The 9,595-nt window shown below is 51.3% G+C and overlaps 1 long non-coding RNA gene across 1 annotated transcript; it reads left to right on the top strand.

Annotated features, from left to right (window-relative positions):
- The first annotated feature begins 2,002 nt into the window (after window positions 1–2,002).
- LOC308618821 lies at window positions 2,003–7,379 on the top strand. Its single transcript, XR_014016083.1, has 3 exons — window positions 2,003–2,144; window positions 5,740–5,802; window positions 7,278–7,379. It is a non-coding gene; the product is annotated as an uncharacterized lncRNA (long non-coding RNA).
- Window positions 7,380–9,595: the final 2,216 nt, after the last annotated feature.

The following is a 9,595-nucleotide window of genomic DNA, read 5'->3' as shown; positions in this document are numbered from 1 at the left end:
AGAATAGAAAAATATACTGTAATGAAAGTTAGGTGAATGTCTCTCTCTCTCAAAATATTATACAAATTTAATGCCTTTTCCATCTTAACTAATCACTTATCATACTATGGCTGTAACTTTTGCAGTTTGAGATGCAGCAGCAAAACCAGCGCAACTTTCTTTTTCCTTCTTCACAATTTCACAGATAAAAGATTTGTTCTTACCATAGGTCTTAGCAACCTCAACATGTGATTTTTTTTCTTTCCTTTTTGAGTTGAGAACTTTCACCTTTTCAGTTAAAGGAAGCACTTTCTGGCTTCTCTTTGGCGTACCTGAATTGCCAGCATCTCTACTCTTGTGCTTTGGGGCCATTAGTAAGTAAAATAGGTTTATTTGAAGACAAGCACTGTGATACTATGACAGTTGGTATGATAACCGAGGTGGCTACTAAGTGACCACAGGGCAGGATGCGCTTAGACACAAGATTCACTTCCCCAGGCAGGACGGAGTGGGAGGGCGTGAGATTTCACCATGCTATTCAGGACAGCATGCAACTGAAAACTTATAAATTGTTTATTTTTGGAATAGTCCATGTAGTATTTTCAGACCACAGTTGGCTGCGGGTAACCGAAACCGTGGAGAACAAAATTGCAGATAAGGGGGGACTACCATACTTCCCACACCTCTGGAAATCCACAAGAAGAGCCTTGGGGAGTTAGAAGCCCTGGGTTCTCTAGTCCTGGTCCTGTCAGTACTTACAGACCGTGTGACCTTGGCAACAACACTCACCCTCATATCCTGGGAGGAAGGTTTGAGTCTCCGGGAGCTGAGTGATTCTTCCCACATCACCCTTGAGCACCTAATGAGATCATGTGAGAAATGCTCTGTCCGAGTTACGACACATCTTAGCCTGAGTAGTTTCTCCTGTCACTCCTTGAGTTGCTGTAACCAAGAGGCCAAAGATCAGGCCATGCCACATTCGGGGACTTTCAAATTCCAGTCACTTAGGAGAGGAAAGGGCAAAGGCGTGTTCCTCTGTCAGCTCCTCTCAGCATCTTGCTGTCGCCTTCCCCCCCTCCCTCTCCCTGCTGCCAGAGCATTGTGTACCAGGCAGAGCCCCAACCCGGCCCCCCATACCTCAGGCAGCAGCTGCCATGCCAGACAGCCCTGCGCCCGGTCAGTACTCCTGTCCCCCACAAACACAGTTAGCCACAGCTGGATCCATGTCCATTCTCTCTGCACCTTTTCGGGGGCGATGAAGGTGTTATTTGGAGTGTGAAAAAGGAACCAGGGTTAAAGGCTTCTACCCACCAAGCACGTACACAGCTTCGGAGGTGGTTCCAAAGAGGCAGGAACATCTGATGAGAGCTTGTGCTCGGAGGAGTCCTTTTAATGGGGTTAGCAGCCCTCTACGTGGAGTGCTTTTGAGGGTCCCAAGGATGCCTCTGCCCCACCCAGGGCTCCTCATCAGCTCCCGGAGGCAAGAGCTCCTGCACACTCGCAGCCATCTGTCCCTGGGACTGCAGCCTCCAGGCAGGGGACACATAAAGTTCTATCGGCATGTCCCCTGTGATCTGCAGAACGAAGTAGAGTCTTTCTGCAGAGCTGTTTTTTGTTGGGCTGGGAAAGGAGAGCTTGAGGACATGGGGACCCGGGGAAGAAAGAGGAGGCAGTGTTTGTGGGAGAAAAAAAGAACACAGAAAGGAAGAGGACGAAGAGAGGCTGCCCAGGACTGGAATGGAAGAAAAGCCTGAAGGTGAGCCGGGTGCCCCTGCAATGCTCACTGACATAACAGCTCACAGATGCAGAGGACAGAAGCAAACAGCTGTTCTCCGTGTGTGTGTGTGTGTGTGTGTGTGTGTGTGTGTTCCCACAAAAGCCCTAAAATCATTCGATAGTATTTTAAGGTTTTTTCCCAGGATAAATATATTGACATTCTGTGAATTTTTTCTTCCTATCTAAACCCAGCCCTGATTTTTCTCTCTCCATCTGTGTTCCTTTGGCAGAAACTTGCACCAAAAAGAATGAAGGAGTAAAGGGTCATTTCGGGAAGTAACGGGACACAGGCCAAGCTGGGAATGCTCCACGGCTGCGGTGCACTTCTGGCAAAGGGACCCAGCCACCGGCCACCCTGTGAAATGTTCATGATGGAAGAGTGGAGCCTGGTGAGGGGACCAAGCTGCAGGTCCATCTCTCACGTGCTTGCTTTTATGTCAGGTTCACAGCAGCTCTGCTTTGGGACTTTTGTGTAATTTCGTTTCATTTTTGTAAAAGTTCAGCCCTTCTGTCCATACCACATGCCTCGTGCAGAGGGGGTCACATGAGCTTTCTGAGCCTGGGATTTCAACCCTGGTTGTTCCCACACATCGTGGAGGTGGAGGAATAAAGCCTGCATGTTCACTTTGAACCACTGAATGCCTGGGTAGGCCCTGAAGAGAGGGTCAGTGTGACCTCCGGAGAGTTGACATTGGTTGTTCCACCCTGAAGTGGCCCTTCTGGATGTCTCCCTGACTGAGCGAAGCTGGCTCTGATCTGAGTTACTCTGTAGGGTCCTCCCTGGCGGGTGAAATGGAGGCGGCTTCTCCAAGGCAGCTTGCAGAAGTAGAAAGAGCATGACTTGTGGAATCCCAGTTCTGCCCTGTCCATGACCTTGAGCAAGTCACTTAATTTCTCTGAGCCCCACATTGAAATGTATCTTAGACTTGACAGCAGGATTAAATGAGATCTGAGAACAGTTCCTGGCACAGACACCGAAGGTGGCAGCCACTTATCTTACATGCTCTGGCCTCCATAGCCTTGTCCCTGGAGAGTTCCCAGTGCCAATGGATGAGGCTAGGGCAGGGAGGGCTGGCATTTAGCGGAAGATTCTGAGCTTTCTGTGTTTCACCCCCCCCCCCCTCCTCCTGCTGCTCCCAGGAGCTCTCCATGTTGCAGGGGTAGCCCTGAGCGCAGTTTTTATGACTCTAAGTGATCCACAGAACAGCCCGTGGCCGCCCGTCACCGTTGGAAAGGCCAGGTTGTGCTAATAGGAAGTGATGGTTGATCCCATTTAGTAGGAAATGTTCAGGAAGGCAGGATTTAAAGGAGGCTCACATTCCTGCAGCACTTCTCCTGGGAGCTCAGACACAGGGGTGAGAAAAGGAGACTCAAATGCATCAGGGCCCTGCGATTTGGATGAAAGGAGAGGTGGGGCTGGCAGGCCCTGCACTGGCCCTGCCAGTCACCGAGGACTGTTCTATTTCTGTAAACCCTGTGTTCAGACTGAAAATGGGGAAAGATGGGGGGATATTTGGGAAGGAGGGAAAATGCTCTCAGGCTGGCATAGCCTTCCCAGAGGGGCAGAGATGGCGGAGAACAGGCACACAGATCTCCGTGCTGCTACTCTGGGGTCACCCAAACAAGGATGGTTCTGAGTCTTGGCAGTTTGATGCCTCGACGGATGAAATGTTCCACAGTTTCATCAACAGTTTGGGGAGCACACGGGTAAACAGCATCACCATCACTTTCCTGGCTCAAATAGATGATGGTGTTGTTCATTATTTCTTGTAATCCATCAAGGCCCTTCTGGGGTAGCTCAGAAATTTGGTGTCATTGTTCAGTCCCAGGATGGGAGGACCACTGGCTTGCTCAAGGATCCCTGTGTATCCGTTGATGGAGGGTCCTGCTGATGCAGCCCCAGAGCCAAACCTTCCTACAGGATGGGTGCCAGGTCATCATTCAAGGCAGCCTCAACTCTTTCTCCACCCACTGCCCCCTTACCAGATGAGCTGTTGGGAATCACTTGTCTTCTCAAAAAGCAGCCCCCTGGGGCACAGATCAGCAACTCTTGCCCACTGACAAGTCAGGTGAAGTGGATCTAAGAAAGGAGGGCCACTTCCACTGGGGCATAGAATCCCCTGCTCATGGTTCTGTCTAGTCCACTGGACTCTGCTCCTTGAGGTAGGGACACATGCTACCGTCCAACATGGGGCCCGGGACATTCTGTGTGTACATTTTGTTACAGAGACTTAGATACATAGTACAGTCCCTGGCCAAAAGGATCATTTAGCCTAGCTGTGTGTCTTAATCCATCTGAGTTGCTATAACAGAATACCATGGACTGGATGACTTATGAACAACAGAAATTTATTATAATCCTGGAGACTAGAAAGTCCAAGATCAAGGCACCAGCAGATTGGGTGTCTGCTGAAGACCTGCTTCCTGGTTCATAGACAGCTGTCCTCTCACTGTGTCCTCATGTGGTGGAAGGGGTGAGAGAACTCTCTGCATTCCCTTCCAGAAGGGCACTAATTCCATCAGGAGGGCTCCACCCTCATGACATAATCACTTCCCAAAGGTCTTGCCTCCTAATACTATCATATAGGGGGTTAGGACTTCAGCATGTGAATTTGGAAGGGACACATTCAGTCCATTGCACTGAGCACAGCAGGTATACTAGTATCTGTTATATATTAGAACACAGAAGCTAGGTACCCATTACTGTGATGTGCAGCCATGGTGTAGAGTCATAGCATGGTAGAAACAAAAGGGACTTAAGTGGAAAAGCATGGATTCAGAAGGGGCATGAGATTTGCCCCAGCCTCACAGTAGATTTGTCGTAGAGATGGGAAAAGTTATCCAGGTTTCCTGCGCCCCAGCCATGTGATGTTTCTTCCCAGTCCCCCACCCCATAGCTCCACATGAAATGAAGAGCTAACAGGGAAGGCAACACAGAGTGATGGAAAGGCCTGAGCTTTGAGGCCAGAGAATTCTGGGTTTGAATCCTCCTCACTCTTCAGGACAACACAGGCTGAGTCCATAGATAATGATGGAGAATCATAGACAGTGATGGAGAGGCTTCATTGAAAGGATCCACTGAAAGAATTTAGGAGTGTTTACATTCCGCATCTGTGAAATGGGAATAGCAAGAGTCCCCCTAAATTGTGCCTGTGGGGAGGAGTGCCTGAGAGAAGACACAGAGAGCACCTCACAGCGTGTCCTGCATAGAGCGGCCGTTCCACAAACTTATTGTTCACCAGGCTGTCAATTAAAGAAAAAGCCACATCTTGCAGAAAATAAGGTCAAAAGCAGGTCCGAGAGAGGAGAGATTGTCAGAGCCCTGAAGAGAAAGCTCTCCAGGAGATGAAGAATGACCTTGCTGAGGGACTCACTGGGGAAGAGTTGGCCAGGTGAATGGCTGGTGTTTAGCTGAGCCAGGCATCCTCAGCCTCGCTCCCCGGCCCCCTCAGTGTGGGAAGAGTGCCCTGCGTGTCGGCTGCCAGCGCTTCGAGGCGCTGCATGATTACTTAGCAGTTTACTAGCATCAGAGACACCCAGGGTGCACTTGAGCCATCAATTAGCTCCTGCTCACAGCCCCCCTGTGAGGCCCAGTGGTATCAGGACTCCCATTTTTCAGCCAAGGAAACTAAGGTGTAAACAGGTTAAGCAACCAGCCCAAGGTCACATCTTGAGTCAAGCGGTCACGAGGCGCTGAGGCCGCGTCCTTGCTGGCTCCCCGGCCTGTCCTTAGCCCACTGGCCCATGCTGCTGCCCATAAAATCCACCGTTTATATCTTGTCAGAAAGCTAGGTAGTGCACCCAGGACATTAGGAGCTGCGCAGAAAGGCCATTCAGCTGATTTCCAAGGCACTGCAAGGTTTTTAAGGAAGTGTCTCACCCCTTGCTTTGAGAGGTAGACAGGGGCGACAGGACCTGAGTTAGCAGTTTCTTTGCTGGCCTCCCTCACCACAGCTGGCTTTGCTTTTTCTCTGTCTTCTCCAGGAGATACACATGCCAGGACCATCTGGGGACCACAGAGAGCATCTTTTAGGAGACGCCGAGATGGTGAGTGCAATTCACAGGCCTCACTCCAGCCGGCCCGCAGTTCCAGGACTTTGCCGTTGGTTCCCACTGCTGGGAAAGAAAGGTGGCCTAAGGCTGAGAAGCTCCCACAGGTGTGCCTGCAGGAGGGGATGGGCCCGGGGAGCTCTCTGTTGCCTGCTGGCCCTCCTGGTCACACAGAGCTACTCCTGACGGTACCCGGCCCCAACCGGACGCCTCCCTGACTTGTCCGTGTTCCAGACCTCCTCTCTCTCAAGGGCACTGGTCTAGCCGCTGCCCTGTTCTTTCCAGGCCCTTGTAGGTCACCAGCCAAATATTCTTGGTTCCTCCCTCTCCCTCAGCATCCCTTCCCTAAATCCAATAGCTTATCTCCCTAAAATATCTCACAGATATTTCTGGAATTTCTACCCAGACAACTCCACCCCAGGCTCACCTAGACCACTGTAATAATGTCCTCACTGGGCAGCCACTCATACCCTCTCCCCTTAAGTCTGTCATCACATAGCAACCAGAATGCCCTATCCTGGGTCTTTTTATTCTCCTTCTTAAAAGCTTTCATCCTTATTCCCTGGGGATGAGGCCCAAGCACCTTAATATTGCATCCAAGGCCCCGGCACCCTTTCCCACCTCTCCCCACCTCGCCTCCCTCCCTCCTTCCCTCCCTCCCTCCCTCCTGCAATGCTGGTCCACTCATACTTCCTGGAAGGGGCACCCAGTGCCCCACTTCCTGGGCACTAGTCACAGCCTTGTGGCACCCTCCTGGCTGTGTCTGTGGTACACGTGGGCCGACCACAAAACTTCACACTCATTTCCCAGGTCCTGAAGGGCACAGACATGTTTGGATTTACTCCCCAACTCGGCCACTCTACTAACTCTGAGACCTTTGTTAGGCAAGTGAATGACTTTGAGCCTCGGTTTTCTACCCTGTAAAACGGGGATAAGTTATTTAAACAGTCTGTACTTTACTTTTCTCATACATAAAAGTAAAAATAAAAACAAAACCAATATTCTTGGATTGTAAGGATCGAATGAGATAATGTATGGAAAGAAAGCACCGAGGACGTGCCTGACTCCAATTAGCTCGATTATCAGAATGATGATCTGGTTGCTTTCTGAGTCTGCTCCTCCCTGCTGGTGGCCAGGGACGTGCCACTTACTTCTCCTGTGGACCCCCAGCGTTCAGCCCAGAGCTGGGAGCCTGCAGAGCTGTCTGTCCTGACTCTCCCTCCTCCCATTTTTCTACTGCTGCTGCCCCATCTGTCCCCATCTGGTGGCCAGGTCTGGGATGTCCCCCTGCAGGCATTTGCAGGCTTTCCTGCACAGAAGTGCCTGGAAGCACACCTGGGAATAGTCGCTCTTACTAGGTTCAGCTGTTAGTGGGCGTGCAGGCCTACTATTGGCAAATGGCACTTTGTTAAGAGAAGCCCAAAATTAAGGGTTTTAACATGAATTTTTTGATTTTTGAAACACTGTCTTAGGTTTCAGGCCAGCCCCCCGCCCCGGGATGCAGTCAGGAGCCTCCACAGCCCCCACCTGCCTCACCTCAATGTGTGCCCGAAGGAGGAAGGACTCCAGTGGGGAAGGAAGGTGGTCGGGGAGAGAGCGAGAATGCAAAGCCCATTCATTCGGATGGCGATGTCTCCTGCTCAAAACGTTGATTGGGCAGCCCGAGTGATGTATTGAGTTCGTTTCTGCAGGTAATTGTTTAAATGTTATAGCGGCTTTAACATGTCGTCTGTTAAAATGTATTGGTGAGGCAGCCATTCCAAACTTGTAATGTGGTAATATTTAGATGATTTACTAGGTGAGGTGTGGTTTCTGATTCAATCAGAGTTGCCTTTGATTCAAGAGGTGGTGCCTCTAATCCGACTGGGAGCCTGTTGAATCCAGAGGTGATGTGTTTGATTCACGGGCTGATGTACCTGATTTAGAAGGTGATGGATCTCGGCCATGCTGAAGGATTCCAGTTCCCTCACACCGGGTGTTTGCTTCGGTGTGTGATGTATGAGTTTTAATAATAAGACAGGCTTTGGGGATGGTGAGGGCACCGGCTCCTCCATGGTCTGGCACATCTGTGGCTGCAGCCCGCTTCCTGCAGAGCTGGTCTTGGCCTAGAGGACCAGAGGGGCAAAGCGGGGGCAAACCCCGATTTCCCAAGTGTGACCTGAGCCTCCAAGTGCCCCGTCACTGTCATTCTTCTGAGATCCACGGATGGTCTTTTGTCTACCTGTCTAATTCTCCAGAGGTCCACAGGCAGAGCCACTGTGCTTAGGACCTGGTTCCTTGCATGTGAGGGGCCGTCAGGGACACAACGGTCAATTAAGAGATACTCACCCGGGTAGGTTCTGCTCTAGGCAGGCGGAAGCCTCACCTGCCGCTTCGTGGGGTTCCAGTGCAAGTTTCCCTGGGCCAGGCACAGAGCTTTTAGTCAACATTTGAGGGATTGGATTTTCATGTCCCAACTGGGAAGATAGGGAAGGGTTCTCCAGAGCTACTTCTCTCCTCCTCCCCCATCAGCCTTCCCTCCCCTAGAACGACTGGCAACTCCCACCCTCCCGAGGGTGGAGATGTCCCTGTTTGTGTTCTCCCCTCTGCCAGGAACGCACTTCCCCCTCTTCCTTCACGTGTCAGGAAGCTGTGCGTCCTGTACAGCGTCACTGCCTGCTGTCACCCTTCCTGGCAGGCCACCCCTGCCCCCCATCTCAGCTCGGCCCCGGAAGAGCACCCTCGCCATAGTTTGCCGAGTCTTCTGGCCATACCTCTGAGAGCACGTGTCACATAAGTTGTCCTATGGCGGGGAGGTCTCCTCTTCACCCTGCTGTCCCCAGCACCTGCTCAGCACCTGGCACATGGCAGGCATTGCAGCCTCAGAGGAGAAGGAAAAGTGAGTCATTAATAATGGTATCATTAATAATAATAATAATGAATAATAATAGCTCCACGTACGTTCTAATTGTTCTAAGTGCAATGTCCTGATGCTACTTCATTGGTATCATCTCTTTCTGTCTTTTAATCCTCACAACGCACCATATGTGGTAAGAATGGTCGTTACCTCCACGTGTGTAGATGGGGACACTGAGGCTCGGTGAGGTTAAACGATTTCCCCAGGGTTCACATTAGCAGAATGAGAGTTGAATCTACGTCTCTTGGACTCCAAAGCCAAGCTCTTAACTGTCACATCATGATTTGGCCTCCCAGGACCAGACAGACTGCCCTCTGCTGGCCCAGGACAGGGAGGCTGTGGTCCCTGGAGATGCAGAGGTGCCCTCAGGGAGACAGACCCATGACACAAGGCAGAGCAACCTGATTGGTAAACTAAGGCATGAGGGGTGGGGGTGGGGGTGGGGGTGGGGTTAGAAGCAGGAGTAATTCGGGAAGGCTTCCTGGAGGAGGCGTTTGATCTTGCCCTGGAGGAAGAGAAGAAGAGAAATGGGGCTGTCAGCTGTGCTGATGCCTGTTCTCAGCTGCTCTTGGCCCAGTGCTCTGGTCCTCAGGCTGCCTTTAAGTGCAGGGGAGTCAACAAGGCTGAGTGTGGGGCAACACTACAGTCAGGAGTACGCAGTGATCCTGTCCACACCCAGCAGGGTCAGCTCACCACCTTCCAGGAGGGAGAGGCACTACACTGAGCCCAAGCTCAGGTGAGTCCTGGATATTCTGTGGCCACAGGAATTGTCCAGATCCTGCTTCTCTTGCTCCTCCTCTAGCACTGAATCCACACTTTCCCCCTCGCGCCTTTCTGTCACAGTCTTGCGTCCCCAGAGCCCTGGTCCCCCTTCAGCATGCGGTCTGTTGTAAG

The sequence above is a fragment of the Mesoplodon bidens genome, assembly GCF_964165515.1.
Source record: "Mesoplodon bidens genome assembly, chromosome: 6".
Lineage (NCBI taxonomy): Eukaryota > Metazoa > Chordata > Mammalia > Artiodactyla > Ziphiidae > Mesoplodon > Mesoplodon bidens.
Note: the sequence above shows the minus strand (reverse complement) of the source record. Positions and strands in the feature narration are given on the sequence as shown.